The sequence below is a fragment of the Oryzias melastigma genome, linkage group LG13 (genome assembly GCF_002922805.2).
Source record: "Oryzias melastigma strain HK-1 linkage group LG13, ASM292280v2, whole genome shotgun sequence".
Taxonomy (NCBI): Eukaryota; Metazoa; Chordata; class Actinopteri; order Beloniformes; family Adrianichthyidae; genus Oryzias; species Oryzias melastigma.
Genome location: NC_050524.1, coordinates 25,116,571 through 25,137,363, shown reverse-complemented (window position 1 = coordinate 25,137,363; position 20,793 = coordinate 25,116,571). Strand labels below are relative to the sequence as shown.

Sequence of the window (20,793 nt, the reverse complement as noted above, 5' to 3'; positions counted from 1 at the left end):
TCTGTCCAAGACAGTTTGATTGATTCGAAAGGAGAAATATTCAGAAATACAAAAACTAAATGATTTCTTATTACATTTGTTCTCTTTCAGAAGAAAAATGTCACACAGACATGTTTAAAACTCTAAAAACAGGATTTCTATTGGAGGGGGACTTTAATAACAATTGTAAATGTATGTCCAGCAGGTTAAATAAACAGCTATGGAGCAGACAACTGCAAACACGTTAAGAAACAAAGGTGCACAATGAAAAACACAAGCTAACATGACGCCATATCAGTCTGAAACACTGACACCACTGTCATCGGGGGAGGATGAACATGTGCTGGCACGTCCGCGCACGTGAAGCCATTTCACTAATGACAGAGTTTTTGAGAGGGACATTTTAATCAGACGGCTTGAACAGCGTCTAACGCTGGCCGTGATGTCAGCACCCTCAGCTTCTCTCTTCACCACAGCATCATGTGCATGCACAAGCATTTGGACTGTACATAAACAGGTGAGCGGGGTTATTAAGGATGCGGTGGCAGACAGCCAGAGGTCTTCTGCTGGGTCAGGTTTCAGCTGGATGATTAGAGGTATGAAAACAGAACAGCAAGTTCAGGGGGAAAAAAAAGGAGACGGCCGTTTCATGTGGCGACAAACACAACAGCCAAAGGCAGGGGAGTCAAACTCAATCGCACAAGGGGTCAAAATCCAAAGACACCTTAGATCACGGGCAGAACAGGATGAACATTTATTGAACACTCTAAAACGTAATTTTTAAAACTTTAAAACAGTAACTTTTTAACAAAATTATGAACTAGATATATAACATTACCTGTGATAATGCTAGTGTGAATGCTGTAAGCTGAATTTGGCTGCTGAAGATGGTAGTGCTGATAGCTGAAGATGCAGAAATTAATAGCTGAAAATGCTGAAACTGATAACCAGCCAAATTATTAGCCAAATGCCAAATTAGCCTTAAAAAAAAAAAAAAAAACTTAGGTTAGCTAAAACAGCTAGCATGTAGCTGAAAAGTGCTTAATTTCAAATGCCTAATTTCAAAATAGCCTAAAAAACGGAAAAAAAGACAGCCTAGACAGCTAGCGTGTAAACATTATACTAACTCCAAAACAGCCAAAAAACTTTTTTGAAAAAAAAAAAACTAAATTAGCCAAAACAGCTAGCATGTAGCTGAAATATTAGCTAAACTCCAAAATAGCAAAACAAATCTTAGTTAATGCCAAAATAGTCTAAAAACCTAGAAGAATTCCAATTTTTTAACTTTAAAACTGTAACTTTTTAACATAATTATGAATAATAAAAAGGCAGGAATATCATTTAAACCTTAAATAACTTTCAATATTTTACTCTCCATAAAAATACATTTTGTCAAACTTATTTAAGTTAGAAATAAGCGCAAGATAACATCAGGCCATTAATAACAATAAAATGAAATGATCTGGAGGGCCGGAGAGAATTACCTGGAGGGTCGGATCCGGCCCTTCGGGCCTTGACTTTGACACATGTGGTCTAAAGGGACGTGTCCAGTGTGAAAACATGGGACAAAAGAAAGAGTGCAAAGCTTAACCCTTTAACAGCGGAGCTCCAGTGTTTATATTCTTTAATTTACTGTAACTTTTTAACACCATCAACAAAATTCCAGAAGATTCTGAAGGAGAAAAGCTGCTTTTACAGTGTGTTAAAGATTTTGTGTTTCAGCGTCACCAGCGAAGTCCCTTCATGCATGCTCTAAAGACCATTTTAGAAATCTGAGCTCACCTTCATGCACTCGGTCTGTTTTCTGAGCACACAGGGAAGATTTAGAGATTGGTTTTAGTTTACATGCACAACTGAAACATCGTTTCTAAGATTTCTTGGATAAGAGGCACCCCTTTCACTAACCAAAACACACACAAAAAAAATATTTCAGCTGCGGTTAGAAACTTCAGTCACCTCTTCAAACTTTTTGATCAGCTATCTTCAGAAGCTCTGGTAATGGGCTGTGACAAAAAGCCAAAGCAAAGATAGGAGATCAGGAAGAAACAAACCTGATCGACAAACGGCTTTACTGTAGTGACTGAAGACTTTAAATAACAGAATGGAACCAGAGTCACAACCTTGGGCGCACAGAGTTCAATGAAGCCAAACCGAATCTTTGCTTCCTCTAAACCATTGGCATGTTGTGATGGCTTTCATGCCCAAATGCATTTCACAGTAACACTGGTGTTACTCAGCACTCTCTTTCTAAAGCTGTCTCTGTTTGACAGTAAGAGGCCTGTGATGCTGCTTACAATAGACAGAGTGTGTCCACTCCTCTGTGTGTTTGTGTGTGTGATAAAAAAAAAAAATAAACGTTTAAAACAAATGGGGTGTGTGTGTGAAAAATGTTATGCCCGGTGATTAAGGGTCCTGTGACACATTTTCCTGTTCAGTGTGCTAAAAATAAGATTCACAAAGAGGATCTAGAAGCAAACCCCCTCGACACACAACTGCACTCTGAAATGACAGATCAATGTAACACTGAGACTGCTGCAGTCAGCCTTTCCACTTCTGGAAAGACAGTGTGGGTGTTTGTGTTGGTATGACTACAAATGTAACAAGTTAACTATTAAGCTATCTATCTAAGCAAACAACCCAGAAAACTTAGTAGTTGCTTATATTCAAATAGCGACTATAAAAAGTGACAGTGAATGTTCCAAAAACAGCTGCGTTAAAACAACGAATACAAAGAAAGAATTTGTTTTTTGCTTTTCCACTTTACATTTTCAAATTAAGAACATAACTGGGGATGCCACAAACGATTATTTTAATAGTCGACTAATCCCTGATTATTTTTTCAGATTAGTCGACTGATCGGGTCATTCGTAAACTTGATGTAAAGCACATATTTTAACCATCATTAGCTTTAAACTAACTAAAAATAAAGACAATTAAGATGATAGTTTACTAAACTTTTAATGAATCATGCAGCTTCTGGTATTAAAACAAGATTAAATCAAATGAGGTTGGCATCTCAAATGAAGGTGTTGCCATGCTACCATAGCCATTGTAGAACTTCCTGTCACATCCCTACTGACCCGGATTAACACTACAGCGCATGTGTGTCAAAGACAATGACAGGCATTAGAAGGTAGGGGTGTGCCAAAATATCAATAATGTGATATATTGCAATTTTTAGTCCTGCGATTGATTCCCGATGTGTTATCACTAAATTTCGATCTTTTATTTTCGTTTGAAGAGGCAGTAAGAAGTTATTTTCGTCATCCTTTGGTGAGACGTTCCTTTGGAGGTAGATAGCAAGACTGGCTGTCATGAGCACCAATGTGTCTGGCAGCTACCGGAATTATTTAATTTTTGTTGTGTTTTAACAACAATTTTGCACTAAGTATTGGCACTGCTGTTCATGTTTACTATTGTGAACTCTGAATTTTACAGATAATTAAAATTTAATTGGTGTCAATGCTTGTCAAAGACATAGTATTACTGATTTCAGGAATGCTGTACAAAAATGCGCATTACTATTCGCACAAAATAAGACAAGTTATTTATTATGATTGTGTTCAAGCCAAAAAATAGGGATATATTCTGCCCCAAAAAAATGTTTTTCTATATAATGTGAGCTATTAGAGATGATTCTTACCAATTATTGCAGTATTGCGATATTGACGTCACAAGAGAACGAAAAAGCTAAAGATTGTTAAAATGTATGTTTTACATCCAGTTTACACATGACCTGATTAGTCAACTTAATAAAAAAATAATCAACGATTGGTCAACTCTTAAAATATTTGTAGCAGCCCCAAATCCAGTACACGCTCTAAATACAGTGAGTCCAGGTTTTGTACTCTTCCTAATATGCCCTTGGTTTAGCCTTTCAATATCACCACAAAGCTTGTTTTGGTTTCTGTCTGTTAACCACAGTGTCAGAAAGAAAATCACTGCTTCTGAAATGCGAGGTAACAAGAGTTGATGCTAAAGTGCTCGTGAAATACAGTAAAATCATTAAGCTTTTCACCTAAAGTTTCATTAATTAAGAATGACTACCGGTAATTAAAGGTGCAACAACACAAATTGTGGAACATTGCATGCTGGGAACAGAATACTTTTGCACAAAAAAAAGATGCAAATAGCCCTTCCATCGGAACACAAAACACTTGATGTTGGTGAAATTCTGTCCTTTGTGCTTAAAAAAGGATAATTGCTCACTCTATAAATATGTGTGTGTATGTGTGTGTGTAGGCACATTGGTGTGTATTTAAAGTTTGAGTGGCTTGAGTGTGTGGATTTGAGTCAACCCTATATAGGATAGATGTAGGTGGTGTCTGTGGACAGTAAACATGCATTCATCACTAGGTCACTAACTTTAGCACAGTCGACAGTTATGAAACATAGCTTTCTTTCCATGAGTAAGGATGACTCAAAAAAGGACATTTTTTATTTTTCTTTAAAAAAAAACTTATTTGAAAATGTATTTATTTTGTTATGTTCGACCCCAGTTCACAGTGACACTGCCTCATACTCTCCAAAAGCTTCCATTGTTAAATCAGCAAGAAAATGGCAAGATATAATGACTCATTGTAAAGAAAAAAAAAAGCTACTCAGTCAGAAACCAAAACCACAGAGAAAAACAAATTCCACTATCTTGGTGACATTACTGGTTTGGTCTGATGAATGAGTGGGAGTATACTCGTATGCTCCTCTACAGTGACAAACCACTTCCGGGCAGCGACCCAAACACCTCCTACGAAACATGGCACACACCCGTTTGTTCAACAGGAAGCCCTGACAAGAGAGGAAGTGAGTGACAAACTGTCACCAGATGAAAAAGTCCTGTCTGGTCATTCACAAAAAGCAGATGAACGTTGATTTAGCGCCTCAGTTGTTATTTTTTCTAGGGTTTTTTTTTTTTTTTTTTCACTCTTGTGGAAAGCAGCATCAACAGATTCACAGCCAAAACCTAACACATACCATTTAAATCAAAGCTCACCGTATTATATAAAAGGAAGAGTTACAGCTGGTAATTTCTAATAATATTTGGATGATTTATTACAACAACACAGGGATTCTCTGACATTCATGGATTTACAAAACAACCTTTGCACATGTGTACTCATTAAAGAGATCTTGTGAAAGTAGCACTGAAGTCATTTCCACTCCGTATGTTAGAGATTGTTAGGTGGACACTCAGTAAGAGATTCATTTCACATCATGCTCACAGACTCACAGGTTTGTACACAGCTATACACAAGTGTGTATGCAATACACAACTTCTATGTAAACAATTAGACTCAGAAAGAGAAGAACTGCCACACTGTCCTGGTTCGTTAAAGATGATAACTGGCAAATCCTAACCCCCCATCCACCCATCTTCTTCAACTCATTCGGGACCAGGTCAGGGGCAGCAGCCTAATCAAACCCGTTCCTCCATCTCCTCTGGGGGGACCCCGAGGCGTTCCCAGACCACATGAGAGACGTAGTCTCTCCAGCCTGTCCTAGTTCTTCCCCAGGTCCTCTGCCCAGTGGAACATGCCCAGTGTTTTTCAACCAGTGTGCCGCGGCACACAGGTGTGCTGTGAGAGATGGTCTGGTGTGGGAAAGTACCCATGTGCAGCAGTGCAAACGGAGAGAGAGAGACAACACAAAACATAAAGAAAATGAGAGACATTAAAAAAGAAGAATAAACTGGAACCATTTGACTTTTCTTGATAGTAGGAAGGAACTGAGTCTGCAAGAAATCATTCAATAAAGTACAAATATTCTCTCTCTCTCTCTCTATATATATATATATTTATACCTCCACAATCAACCTGCGTAGTTAAAAATGAATAGTTAATTGTTAGTTCTTTTACCATTCATTTTGTACATTCTATCTGGAAGGGATATATAACAGCATATACATAATTTAAACTTTATATGAATAAAAACATATTTACATCATGGATTTTGTGCATAATCTTATATAGTAGTTTATAATGAATTAAATATAGCAAAAACAACCTAAAAATCCATTTGGTATAAGAAAGAGCCGCTGTTTTCAGAGAGCTAATTCTATTCTAAAGAACTGAATCTCTGAGAAGAGCCAGAATTCCATCACTATTGTGGAGGGAAACCAGGACAGACCGTCATTTTGACGTTGTCTGAACGATTTGGAAGTATTCTTAAAAATAAAAAAAAATAAAAAAATCCTAAAAACTGATAATTTAGAATTTTTGTTTTTAGATTTTTTTTAGGCATTCTTTAATGATAATAAATGTAGACTGTTTTGAAGAGAAATACGTTTAGCTTGAGCAAATTGACTAATGATAACGATGATATTTGCAGCAGAAAGTTGTGTGTGAGGTGGGGGGGGGGGTGAATTGAGATTGAGAAACACTGGGTTAAAGTGACAGCACCTCTGCACTGCAATGACGCTTCTAGATTGTGGAGGGACTGTACATCAGTACAGACTAACATTTTTTACCTTTTTGATGCTAGTGTGCCGCGGGATTTTTTTATGGAAGAAGTATACCTTGGCTCAAAAAAGGTTGAAAAACTCTGCCCTAACCACATCAACTAGCTCCTCTCATTGTGGAGGAGAAGCAGCTCTACTCCGAGTTCATGACCATAGGTGAGTACTGGAACGAAGATCGACTGGTAAATTGAGAGCTTCGCTTTCTATCTCAGCTCTCTTTTCACCACAACGGACCGGTGCAGCGACCATTCTGCCTGTTGATTTCATGCTCCAATCTTCCTTCACTTGTGAACAAGACCCCAAGATATTTAAACTATCTTAAAATCATGATCAAGCATTTTCGTTGAGTAACACCAAACTTTCAACAGAAAGACAGTGCAAACCTCTACTATCAGATTAACCAAGATTATACTAATTCACTGTGACAGTAATCATATCAAAGCCTTTGTTCCAGCATTAAAATAAAAACTCATCTAAAGACGACTACTTCATCTTCAGATGTCTCGCTAAAAAAATCTGCTCTGACATCTGTAGACAGAGACATACCGGCACCTCTATCTGTGACTGTGTGAAGAACTACTGTTCCAGAAAGACTGCAACCACCAGGTATGTATGGGGACTGCACAGTCTAACAGACAGAAATGATCGTCTAGTTGTGCATCAAGAAGACAGAGGCAGCAAATAAGTGAAGCTGGAAGGAAACAGAACAGATGGAGAGTGCAAACCACAGCTTTACCAGCTCATTTAACATTTATGGAAAAAATAGGACTGGATAACTTGAATCTTGTGTGTACTTACAAATAGACAATAGAATACTAGTCCGTGTATCACTAAAAATAAACCACTGAGTCTTTAGATCAGGGTTCTCAAACTAAATTTACCTTGGGGCCACTGAAGGCAAAGTCTGGCTGAAGCTGGGCCGTATGGGGTTCCACTTGTGCCAAAAATATATTTTTGCATCCACCGTCTATATCTTTGGCTCGTTGTCTATGTCTACTGAACATGTTAATTGAACATTTGTTCATGTCTATGTAGTACTAAGCAATATATTCTGTGAAACAACAGGAGCTAACAACTCTAGGAACTGTTGCTAAGGACTTTTCTGATGACCAGATCAAACAACAATAGCAAATGCAAAGTTTTAAGCTTAAAGCTGAAACATCCCAAAGCAAATACAAAGCTTACATCAAAGAATCGTCGACATTTGCAGATATTGCTTAGTAGACAGTGAACTTTCATATTAAGGTGGGGGGCGCAAAATATCGGCTTGGGGTCACAAATGGCCAGTGCCAAATACCAGTTTGAGAGCCCAGATTTATATAGATTTAAGTTTTCAAGTACACTCCCCAAACCACTTTTATCTATCCATCCATTTTAAGAACCCGCTGAATCCCTTTCAGGGTGACAGAGCTGCTGGAGCCAACCCTGCTACTGTTGAGCAAAGGCAGAGAAAAACCTTGATTAGGTCGCCAGTCGGTTGCAGGGCCCCAAACCAGTTTATTTGAGCCATGTGAAGAATAATCTTTGAGTGTTTGCTGTAATAGTCTGATAGCAGTCCTATTTTTGTCATTTGTCATTGGAGGGGGGCTTTAAAGGTTTTTTTTTATCATTTTATATAACAACATTCAGTGTCATTCTTCACTCTTTTTCAATAACATTCTCAAGTTTTCTATACAAAATGCTCTAATATTAACAAATGTATTAAGGAGATGTAGTTGTAGCATCTTAAAACCTGCCACTATTTGATTCAGAGAAACACAAAACCCTTCAGACTGGATTTTAAAAAAGTCGTATTCTCACAGGAAATCCTACAAGGGCTACCTCATTCATGAGCGGTTATGCAATAATAACCCATAATGAGTTAACAAGTATGAGTTCATTTTAGTGTGGCAGAGACAAATCACATATGGTCGTGTGATTGATGCTCCTTAGTGGGATTCACTTCACAGACGAGTGAAGAGAAGCAGCACACGGTCATGAATGCGACCATGGACTAACTGTCAGGCTTTGTACTCCTTTTTTGGAGATGGAGAAGAAAAGTGAAAAAGAAGAAGTGTGACGAAGATTTAGAATGCACAACAACATACAAGAAGAAGGCAAAGTTTGACCCTTCAACACGTGAGACGTGGCACATAAAATCTTTATCATACTGTAATTGTTTAATTATCAACATGATAATTCCAGTAGATTTCAAAATCTACTGGAATTATCATGTTAACAGTTGAATAGATACAGTAAATCAAAGAATATATACACTGGAGCTCTGGTGTTAAAGGGTTAAAGGAGAAAAATGACAATAAAAACAAACTGGCAGAAGTCTCAAACACAAAGAAAAAAAAAATAGAAACCCAAAATGTGATACAAAGTGTGACTGTGGTGGATAACAACACAACTGAGCTGGGAGTCTACAATAACCCTCTGTTTTTGGCAAGTGCGCGCGCATGTTTGCATGTGTATTTGTGTGCCACGAAGGACGGTCCCGTGCCCTGCACAAACACTGCCCTTGTGTTGTCCTTGCACTGCCAGCTTGGCCTCACGGACCGACGCACACAGAGGAGCAAAAAGCACAAAACGGGGGCTGTGAGGGAAGCAATGCAGTCACATGGCGCTGGTCGTATTTTGCTTTGTGGGGTGTGGAGCCTCGGGGCAGTTTACTCACACCTTCAGAGGCTTAAACCCACAATCAGAAGAGCAATACACAGTTGTGTGGTTAGTTAAAGACAAAGAGCAGAAAAAAAGACCCCAATTCTTCTTTCTAGGCACAGAAACTATGCAGCCAAACAACAGCAGATGGATGTTGTACATTCTGAAAGAACCAGATAACTAATTTTATTTGACTTTTAGTACAAAAACCTACAATAAAAGCTCTCTAAATTAAAAGAAAAAGGCAGGGATGACTTCAGTGTTTGCAAAAGCCAACTCCATGACAGCAGGAAATGAAGCTTCAAAGTCAAATCCTTAAAAGCTTCTTTTGATTAACATTTTTTATGACAGGAAATAATAAAAGGATACAATGATTTCTTTTTTTTATTTACAAAAGTTAAACACTTCTATCAAATACCTAATGTCACAAAAACTATAAAAAGAGACCTGGTTTGACCAGTGCACAATAACTTCCTTGTTTCTTCCCTTAAAAAAATATTTGAGCAGCTAAAGTACAGAGATTTTAGCTCTCCAAATATCACAGAAGAAACACAAACTGACTGCAGGTGCTTCGGAAAGATCTTCCTGTTTTCATTTAGGCTGAATGGTATACCAACAGCTGTCCCATTAGGGTGACATAAGGACTAGTTTTTGTTCCATGTGACACATGCATGTGTGTGTGTGTTGTTTTTGGAAACTCTGACAAAGAGGAAACAATGAACAGATGAAGGAACATGTTGTGGATAATGTAGTTTAAAGTGTAACAATCAGCGTTTTTAACTGTCAATTTCAGCATCTTCAGTGGCCAAATTTAGCTTCCAGCATTCACACTAGTATTATTGCAGTTAATGCTATATATTCATAATTATGTTAAAAAGTTATGGTTTTAAAGTTTTAAAAATGTAGTTTTAGAGTGTTCATTAAATATTTATCCTGTTCGGCCCGTGACCTGAGGTGTGTTTTGGATTTTGGCCCCTTGAGTGATTGAGTTCACACCCTGGTCTATACATTTTGAAATAATGTATACAAACATGGTTCATTCAATATATGTTTTAAAGCTTTAAACGATAATTGCAGGCTTTTCTTTAGTTTTTTGTTGTTGATTCAGATAACCAACCTCATTTGATTTAATTCTTGTTTTAATACTAGGCAAAAATTAAGGAGAAAAGCTGAATGATTCATTAAAGGCTTAATTTATTATTGTCTGTGCTTTTACTTTTAGTTAGCATATAGCTTAAACACTATATAGCTTAAACCTAACTAAAGATGGTTAGGATGAGTGTTTTACATCCAGTGGACGTGCAACCGATTAGTGAATATAGATGTATGAACAATTACTGGGCTGTTAGACACCGTTTCTGTAGGACTGCAGTCGAGACATGAATCGAAAAGCAGAAGATAGAATAAAAATAAAACTGACGAAAATAACCCTGAGCAGCTGCGTCTGTAGCTGAGATGGCTCATTCACACATGAACACGCAGCAGATTTTTCACTAATGGTATCACAGCATCTTCCCAAGCTCTCATTTAATCCCTGTATGAACACAGAGACACAGACTGACATCCCCAAGAAAAAAATCTAAATCTAAGTTCACTGTACAGGTAACTGGTGTGCTGAAAACATTTGGAATTTTTTTTTTTTTTTTAAAAGCTGGTAGCGATCTCTTAAGATTATATCTGAATGCTTTTGCTGTTTGATTGGAGCCACAATGGCCTGCCACTTTAGCAAAGGACAGCACATGAACTTTTAAAGCTAAATCCACAACAGGAAACATAGTTTTTTTTCAATGAACAGGAAGTATAACCAGACTGTGAACTGACCTTCTTCACTCTCGTCTAAAGCTATTTACTGTACCAGAGAGCGTTCTATTGTCCAGATGAAAACACAGACTAGTCTGGTTTTCAGGACTGATACCTGAGGTAGTGAGATCAGCCGGAGGAGGGTAATACCAGCTAAACACCCTCTCAAGAATGAGCTGAAGGGTAGGGTTTCCTAGGATTGTGTTAGCGAAAGGGTTATGACAGACTGCTCTATGTTAATGTTCACAAGAAAAGAGAACGCCCAAGGTCACTTTAGTGAGGAAACAAAATATCAAAAGATTGGCACTTTCGTTTTGGTTTTCTTATAACAACAGTTTTTTACTGCCACTTCAGAAGGCTCTGTTGGGATAACTTGCTAGCGTTGAAGGAAAGAGGAAAACATAAAATAGCATAGCTAATTGGATCAAGCTATTTTTCCACATCAGAGTGGGAGTGAAGAAAGGGGAAGAGCAGAGTGCAGGTGGGAGGCATGTGTGCTGATTACTGTTCATTATTGGCCACCTGCACTGACCCAGAATACAGAATGTGGTTATTATGTTGATGGAGAGCAAAGCTGAGGTTTTCTTATTTTTAGAAACTGGCTCAAAACTACAACCTGGGTTATTTTGTACTGAGGACAACATGAGGGCGTTGATATCCAAACACTCTATCAAAAATTTGTTTTGAATAACTACTTGTTAGGGAGATGACTTAGTTTTGGATGTACTGCAACTTCACTGTTCTAAATATAATCCGTGATTAACCCTTTAACACCTGCTCTAGCGTTTACATTCTGTCAGCTACCATAACTCTTCAACTATTAACACAACATAATTTCTGCAAATTCTGTTGCGGAAAAAAAGTGTCTTTGTGGCAACAAGCAACACTTTACGTTAGTAATGTGATACAATTTGGTGCAAAACTGACATAAAAAATTGTTTTCTCTGCACCAGAATCAGCTAATTCATGTTGATCGTGTGAACAGTCCAAGAGTTACAGTATGTTAAAGAGCGTATTTTATTTCAGTGTGGCCTGTGACATCTCTCTTAATATCAAATAGATACAGTTTCTTAATGACCCAACATACATTTAGGGGCGTGTATTGATAAGAGTCTGGTAATACGATACATATCCCAATACATGTCTCACAATACGATATGTATCCTGATATCCCAAGACTGTACTAGAACAAATTTTCACTTATTTTAAGAGTATGACTTAAATTGAATCTTTCTGAATTTCAATGTCTTTAATTATAAAAAAAATGATAAAATTAATTTTATTTAATGATCACAGCATTAAGCACAGTGACTGTATTCTCATATACAAGTTGCTTTTACCCAGAAATTCATGCTGCTTTTCTTTAGGTAAATTACTAAATATTTGTTTTTTAAGGAAACGGTTAATATTGTTTGGTTCCCACAACAACATATTTTTCAGTATAAGAAATAATAGAATTAATATGCTTTAACTAATAAGTTTCTAAAAGTTTGATTGCTAAATCTAGCATTTAGACGGTTCATTCACCAGAACGGTGAAGGAAAAACAAACCCATTCTCTCCAGAAACATTTCAGTGTGATGACAAGATGAATGAGGCTAAGAGGCTTCGTTTACATGACAGTCAGCGCTGCAGCTCAAGTTTTCTCAAATGCGTATTTCACTGCTCATCACTGCGATGTTGTCCTTTTTTCACAGCCTTGTACACATCACTCTGATCCATCAGGTCTCTGAACTAGAACCTATAGCTGTGAAGTTCAGCAGAACTTCTGCTCACTTTGCCAACAGCATTTTGATGGAGGCTCTGTCCATGAGCCGCTGCAGTTCCTCTGCTTCATTCATTCTTATCTGAGCCGCTACGAAGCTCCAAAATCCACGATTTTTTAAGATACTGGCACCAATGTGGCACAGAGTTTCGGTTTAGTACCGATTCCAAGTCAAAACTAAGTAGCACATGTCTCATAACAACCAAAACTGCAAGGCATTTAACAGATCTTGTTGTTTTGGTCACGGTGTAGAGATGCTCAAAGAGGCTCAGTGCGCTCTACTGCCAACTAGTGGTCGGAGGTTAAGGAGGAAAACAAAAGCAAGACGCGAAGGACGCTCATAAATGATTAATTAAATGTTGTCATGTCAACATTTTAAATCAATACAGGTATCTCCGAACGAAATATCACAATTTATCACCAAATCGATTTTTTCCTACACCCCTCAGTATAGTAATGCTTTTCTTTTTGACACAACAGTCTGTAAAGGTATGTGGAAAAAAAGGAAATGAACGGACATTAAGTTGCAGGCATCCATGGTTTTTATGGACAAATGACAACAATATCATAGCGACTTCAATCTGCCCCTAGTATCATTACAATGTTATGTACATAACAGTTGTAACATTAATGTACCAAAGTATCCCTAAAACCAATTGTTAAAATATTGAATACAGTATATGTTATGAGTATCAGTAGATATTACAAAAATCCAAATAAAGTGAATCCATAATTTATAAAATGAATTATTTCACCAAATATGTAAATATAGTGAAAAAACAGGAAATATTAATGTAAGTTAAAATCTAATTACTTTTCTAATCTACCAAGAAATTAATGTTTTGATGGCACAAAAGTGTCACATCTATGAGCTAATTAAAATGAAGTGTTCCTCATTAAATGAACCCACCAAAATTAAAATTAGCTAACAAGTTGATTTTGACCTTCTTCGGGAGTTTAACTGGTAGTAAAAAAAGGAACCATGCCACAACTTTTGTCACCTATTGTTTACCGAGTATAAACAAAGTGGATTAGACTAAAAACCCTTTGATGTACTCTGATGGTCACTTCTAGAAGCTATTTTTAAGATCCAGTTGAGATCATTTTAGTCTTTTTTAATTAATGTGGAGTAAATTGGACTTCAATAATTACTCGCGATCTAGCATGATTTGCTGTTTTTTGCTTTTTGCATGGTGCCTTCAGACAACCTTTGTAGAGAACTGATAATAAATTAAGTTAAATTGAAATGAGGTAATCAAAATCCATGTGGTGTCAACTGGAATGCTGAAATGCTGATTCAAAAGTAAAGTATGCTGGCTTTCCCAGAATCCCCGCCTGTCAGCATGATATCTATCCTCCCTACTTCCAGCAGAGTCAAAGCTAATTACTTCTAAACTTTCACACACTCCTGCACAGCAGGATCACAGGTAAAATAGGTCAAAATGATGGCAGGAAAACGGCATGCACAAACACATGGAGATTTACCTGCTGTTTCCCAGAGCTTCTTATTTCCAGTTCCTCTGCTCCTGACAAGGGCCGAGTAAAAAGCATCTGGGACACTGCATCTGATGGAGAGGACAAACCACATTCACTGTTGAGCAAGTCGAATGCATTAAAACTCCTTTACAGATCATACAAAAACATGTTCTAGAACATTTTATCTAAAACAGAGCAGTACAGGATTAAATGCTAGTCTATAAGAGCGAGAGGAAGAGAACAAGGGTGGTTCTGTGAACGAGGAAATGTGAGCTGAACTCAAAAATGCACACCTGATTAGCAGTAGCCCCACCACTAGAGATAAGGAAACAGAATTTTTGGAAGTCCATTTTATCTTTTCTTCTTGTAAGTTTTTCAGGAACACATTTCAAAGACTACACACAAGAGACTTCTACATGTCTGAAGTTCTTATTCGTATAGTTCATATGGTCAAGAAAAACCTTAACCCTTTAGCACCAGAGCTCCAGTGTTCATGTTCTGTGATTTGCTGTAATTTTTGAATTGTTAACAAGATCAACGTCATTCCAGTAGATTCTGAAGTAGAAAAGCGCCTCAATGATCCCTTTTTCTCCTTCAGAATCTACTGGAATGACGTTGATCGTGATAACGGGTGAAAAGTTACAGTATGTTAAAGATTTTGTGTTTATGCGTCACTGGTGACACCTCAGGTGTTAAAGGGTTAAAATTAGGAATAAGCCGGTTTAAATTCTTCTCCCCAATACCGATAACCAATATTTCCCCTGTAACTATGGCCGATAGCAGATATTTGCAGATACCGATACTGATATACAAGTGTCTACAAAAAACACCAAGTTTCCTTTTTGTTTCTTTATAAGAAATGCGCAACTTTTCTTTCCCTCTACAATCACATTGTACTTGACCTTTTTTTTTTTACATACAGCAAGGGATTTCATAGGAAGTATCACTTTAAAACTTTCAAAATATATCTGAAAACATTTACTGACTATTGGAAGTAACTGTAAATCAGAAGCTCTCTATTGCCAGACATCTATTGGGAACGGCATTAATCCCTGTCAAATATTAAATTTACATGAAAACAGAAAAGTTACTACCCATGAGTGTAAACGTAAGCTTCACAGTGCCAAGGATCTATTGGTAACAATAGTCCATGTCAAAAATAAAGTACATCTGAAAACAGTCGTACCAATTTGTTCTGACTGATGAATGTTTTTAGTATTGGCCCGATACCGATGAGCTTAAATTATGCAAATATCGGTCGATACCCATACTGGCACCGATATATCGCCTGTCCCTAGCTAACGTGTCCAATTTGTCAGTATTCAGTTGTAGATAACTAAGAAAAACAGGCAAATAAATAAAAGGATTAAAGGTGGTCTAAAGAAAGAACTAAAAAACAAACATTGTAAACAAAGTGGCAGTCACATCATCAAAAACAGCCACTGCAATTAGGCGAAAGTTGTTTTCTGGACATCAGAAGAGCCATGCTTTTGTAGATGATTAACTGTTTTCAACCTTTTATGAATTAACTCATTTACGATTCAACAATGACAACTATTATTGTGTTACAAGTGTGTGATAAGATGACGAGGACGTTTTTCAAAAGAAACTAGATCCTCTGACTTTGCCAGTGACTGCCTCAAGGCTAATTTCAAAGTAAAAGACTTCAAACCAGGTTTCTAGGAAAATCCCAGGAATGTTGGAGCCAAACATACTCCCAGTGTGGAATTTTTTAATGGATTCTGCTTATTTGTCTTAATTGTGTTATGTGGCTTTTTATACTCATTCCTTGTGGCCCCATAAATCCATTACAAAGTTCAGTCTTGAAGGCCTTTGTAATTTTTGACGACTTTTGATGAAGTAAGAGGCATTTCAAGGAGCAGGAGTGAAAGAAGGTTTTTGTTTTGTTATTCTATTGTTGCCGATGGGACCTTTTTGGCAGGTTTGTGATGCACATCCCAGTATCCAATAACACAAACTCAACTCAAGGTAATTGTATGCACTATATCTCATTTTGTTTAAATTGCCTTGAGCCTCAAGTCCCCATTCTAGCCCCAAACATGTAGGGGTGTTGCATCAACGTGTGCAGAGGAGAAGAACTGACAAACTGAGAAATGAGGGGAAATGAAAATGTCCACAAATGTTCTAGTGGGCAATATCAAAGTTAGGTTCCACCCCAAAACAAACTTTAAATGAGACTGAATTAGTTCTTAAATACTTTGCTGTAATTCTACATGCAAAGTTCAGTTTCATCCACAGACATATACAAGTATATATCTCTCTCACATCACCAAAAGGATTCTGACCTGTGAATATCCCTAAGTGGCTCGTAAAACTGACATTACTCCACCCCCCTCAAGGACATTCTAAAATAATGTCCGACTAAGCAGAACAAAGTAAGGTGAGAAATATATTTTTAAATGGAAGTCCAGTCTCTTGCCAATCAAAAAATAAATGGGCTGCAAATACCAAACTCAATCACAGTTGTTACAAATGTAAAAAATTAAGCAATAATCATTAAACAAATGTTGTAACCAGTCTGTTATGTTTATCTGACATCTTAATGTTAAAGTCAAATGAGAATTGGAACCTTTTAAAACTATCTTTCAGTGGTCATTTGAGGAACTTCAACAGTTGGTACTTTCTGGTTTGGGTTCAATACACAGAATGGAGGGGGGGGGGGTCTTGGTCCAGGTAACTTTTAGTTGACATCTCTCTGTTTTTAATGGTCTTATGCTTTCTGCTACAAATGGAGAGGCTCTAGAGTTGACAAACGCTCATCTTCAGACCTGGGTTTGGCTTTCTGTTAAACAACAGGGTTGTTGATATGGTCTTCACCATCACATTGAGTAGCTGGCTCTCCGGGGCTTTGTAAAGCAACTGCAGTGGAACTTCCTAGAGATGAAGATGATGAATCAACCCCTAAAGTGATGAGTAGAATGTTTAATATTACCCAGATAAAACCCCCTCTTCGAGTATAAAGTAAAAGATGGTGATAATTGTGGAATTCAGGTCTAGTGCTGTGCATTACTTTCCATTCAAGTCTAGGCATATCAGTTCCACTTAACAACAGGCTCTTGAGATTACTGAGAATCTTCAATGGACCGTATATTAGAATTAAAGTACCTTAATTATTCCTGTAAAAGGGGGAAGTTGCCTTGCTGGAGCAGATAGAAAAATGAACAATTAGAAATGCCAGTTTCACTTCCTGGAGAGGTTGTGGCATTCCAACCAACAGGCACCTACTGGCAAACATATGAAGACTAAGATAAAATAAATATAAAAGTATATATACGCTGATTTATTATAATGGTCGACTATATGTTTTTTTAACAAGACACTTCAAAGAAATTAGAAATTGGCTAATTGTTCACCAGAAAAGCAAAAGTTTGCATGTTTATAGACAAACTACTGACAGCTAAACAATATAAAAAAATAAAACAAACCCGATGAAAAAGAATATGACCTCGGTTTTGAACTATATGTACAAGCGTTCCCATGGCAGTGCATTAGAGCAGTTAACTGAAGCCGTTTCACTGAGCATCATCCCTCTGCATTTCAGAGCTACTATGAAACCAAGATGGGAACTAAGTGATATGGAAAACAAACGCACTATAGAAGGAAACATACAAGGGGGATGACACACAAAACACACAGTCTGTCTGAGTCCAGTAAACTTCCTGTTTTTCTCCAGTGGTTGTGATGCACAATCTTCCGGATCAGGGTGTAACAGAAAGGTTAAAAGAGTGACTATGGCAAGAGTGTGCGAGTCAACGATACTTAGAGAATTTCCACACAAGAGTCAGGAATGTTTTCAAAGAAAAGGCTATATTTATGCAGAAAATGGTGCTAAAAATCCCTAATGTGCTCTCCACACACAATCAGAGCAGAGAAACTCAGAGGGACCGCTTCCAGGAAGTGTGCTACTTAACACTGATAAAAATCTCAGCCCACAAACACTTAATGTTTAACCCATCAACTTTACTTCAGTCAAAGTATCACATGATACACTGGAAACATGAGTGTGTATGGGAGAAAAGAACAGATTTTAAAAAGAAAAGTCTGGTGAACGTTAGACAAAGGATTCACTATGAAGAGGTTTAAAGATGACACTGTTGCTGGAGGCCAAATCCAAACTTTGGGGGAAGAACTTCCAAAATGTCAGTGGTTTATGCCTCAATAATCTTTTCTTTCACAGAAGAAAATCATCTAGATTATTACTCATGATGATTTTTGAGTTTTTATTTTTGGAAGGAAACACTGACTGTCTTAAAGACACACTATGATCATCTTTTCCAAAAGAACAGTTTCTGCAGAGCAGCAGGAGTTCATTAGGAATTCACCTCTCAGTTATGGGCAGGGCCCTTTGGCACAGAGCAACCCCGCCCCCTTCCCCTCCCCACCTGAAAGCTTGGAACCATAGACTGCAGATTCACTGGACAACACGTCCCTTTTGTGTTTTGTGTTCCAAATAGTAGACAGTATTACTCAGTCAATCTTCTTGGAACATTGGAACATACATTCTTCTTAACATCTTCTTTCTAATCCTATTTTTTTCCAATGATATTATTTTCTTTATCACAAGTTATTCAAGTTTAAAACTGATCAATCAGATGCCTCAGTAAAAGCATCTGGTGCCCGCTGGCCGAGTACGCTTTTAGTGGGAATGTAACGATTCAGTCAAGCCACAATTTGATTTGATTCACAGTTTTAAAGTCACAATTTTGATTTTTTTTTTCCTTTTTTTCAACCCAATTAATTAAAGGTATTTTAAGGCCGAATATGTTTTCTTTTTGGCCCTTACATCAAACTGTCTGTTTTCCTTCTAGCAAAAAGGATTCAATACTGAAATGATCACAAATCCTTTCATACTCAGCTCATGTTGTGACGGATTGCTACACACCGTTTTTCTTTTAACTGATTCACAAAGAATTGTTACATTCTTAGATTTTAGGGAAAGGGATGACAACTTCCAATAGGCTCACTCATGATTGGTGACAGTAGTTCCGCTAAAAAAGTGACCGACTCAGACCAATCACTGACGGGTTTCAAAATGGCATGTCTCACAGAAAAATTGTGACAGATTTCACCTCGTTTCGTGAGAGCCGGAGGTAAGGCGTTTTCTATGGGTGACATCACACCCGCTTCGTCCAGTGATTATATATGTCTATGCTTAGAACAGGGAGCTTGTGGACATCCCAGCATTTTTTCTACATCACAAATACTCTCATTTCAAATGGGATTTTTTCATCCGTTCCTGATTCATAAAGATATGAATAAATACTCAGAAATACAATTTTGAGCTTAATTTTTAAGTATATATGTCCTCCATCATCAGAAAAATTCCACAAAAACAAATTTAAAAAAGAAAAATTATGATTTTCATCAGAGTGGGTCTTTCAAGCTTCCATTTCCTGACCTGATGAAACACACAGGTCACAAAAATAACAGTCACGGGAATAGTCTTTCGCAGAAACCGTAGGAAAGGAAAAGCAATTTCACAAACAATTCTAACCAACTTATTAAGCTTTGAATATTGATTGCTGTCATTCCTAAAAGCTCCATGAAGTCTATATATTTTTTTAACAATTGTGTATAATAAATACATAAAATGCAGTTACACAAATGTACTTACTGGCTGATTAAAAATAAGAAGAACCCTAATTTTTATTTGTACCGTCTATTCTAAAATACACTTTAAACTCTGGCATAAAGTTAAAGTGTCTGTACCTTAACACGTTGACCTTTTCAGTTCCTACACACACTCAGGTTTTCTGAATGAACTTTTTTGTTCATGCTGCACTGTAGACCCCTCATTCTTTAGAATCAACTCAAAAACTATTCACATGCTTCAACCTACAAAATATTACTACATATCCAGTACTAATCTAGCACATTGACAGACTGAAAATAAGCAGTAAACAAATGAGGAAGTGCATTCAGCATTAAAAAAAACTAAATGTTCTTGAAATATTGTAATTTAAGCTTACAGCACTTTCCAAATTATTATGCAAATGATATTTTTCTATGATTTTTTTAAATCCTTAATTCAAATGAGAGCATCATTTCCAAGTCACTAACCTTTAAGTATATATTACATGTTATTGAACAAACTTCCTAATAAGTTCCACATTATTACAGAACAAAATTCTACAATATTTGATAGATTCTAAAGAACTGAAAATCCTCCCTTGTCAATAAAAAAAGAGATCTTTGTTTTATGTCAACCAACAGCAACTACTGGAAAAAGACGGATGAGAAATAGTTAAGTCTGATTAATTTCATAAAATGTCTTCTCGGCTAAGAAACTTTAAGAGTGAACAAACTTCTTATTCTGAGGTCACACTAACAATGACAGTTCTCAGCATACTGCAGAATATGTTTACATATACACTACGTGGTCATCTACTCTGTCTCCCAGCATGCTGTGGTCTCAATCATTATTCAGACGCCACAGTAAAAGTCTTACTTTGATATGACTTTTCTCCCCACAGTAAAACCTCACACACCCTTTCCCTTCCTCCACCCATCCACTGCTTCAGGAATGTAAGGAATGCTCAATCCCTAAAATGACTGCCAGCTTCATCACCAGCCAAGACTTTTACTTTTCCATGCCTTCCAGATACAAAGTGCTAATCTCTAAATGTGTCCTTATCTAAGGACATAGACCAGAAATG

The 20,793-nt window shown here is 37.1% G+C and overlaps 1 protein-coding gene across 1 annotated transcript in view; it reads right to left on the bottom strand.

The window, feature by feature from the left end:
• Positions 1 to 20,793, bottom strand: part of pik3cb (phosphatidylinositol-4,5-bisphosphate 3-kinase, catalytic subunit beta) — a gene marked incomplete in the record, with an annotated part of 82,949 nt that overhangs the window by 44,259 nt on the left and 17,897 nt on the right. The window contains 1 exon segment of the mRNA XM_024258142.2: positions 14,126 to 14,205.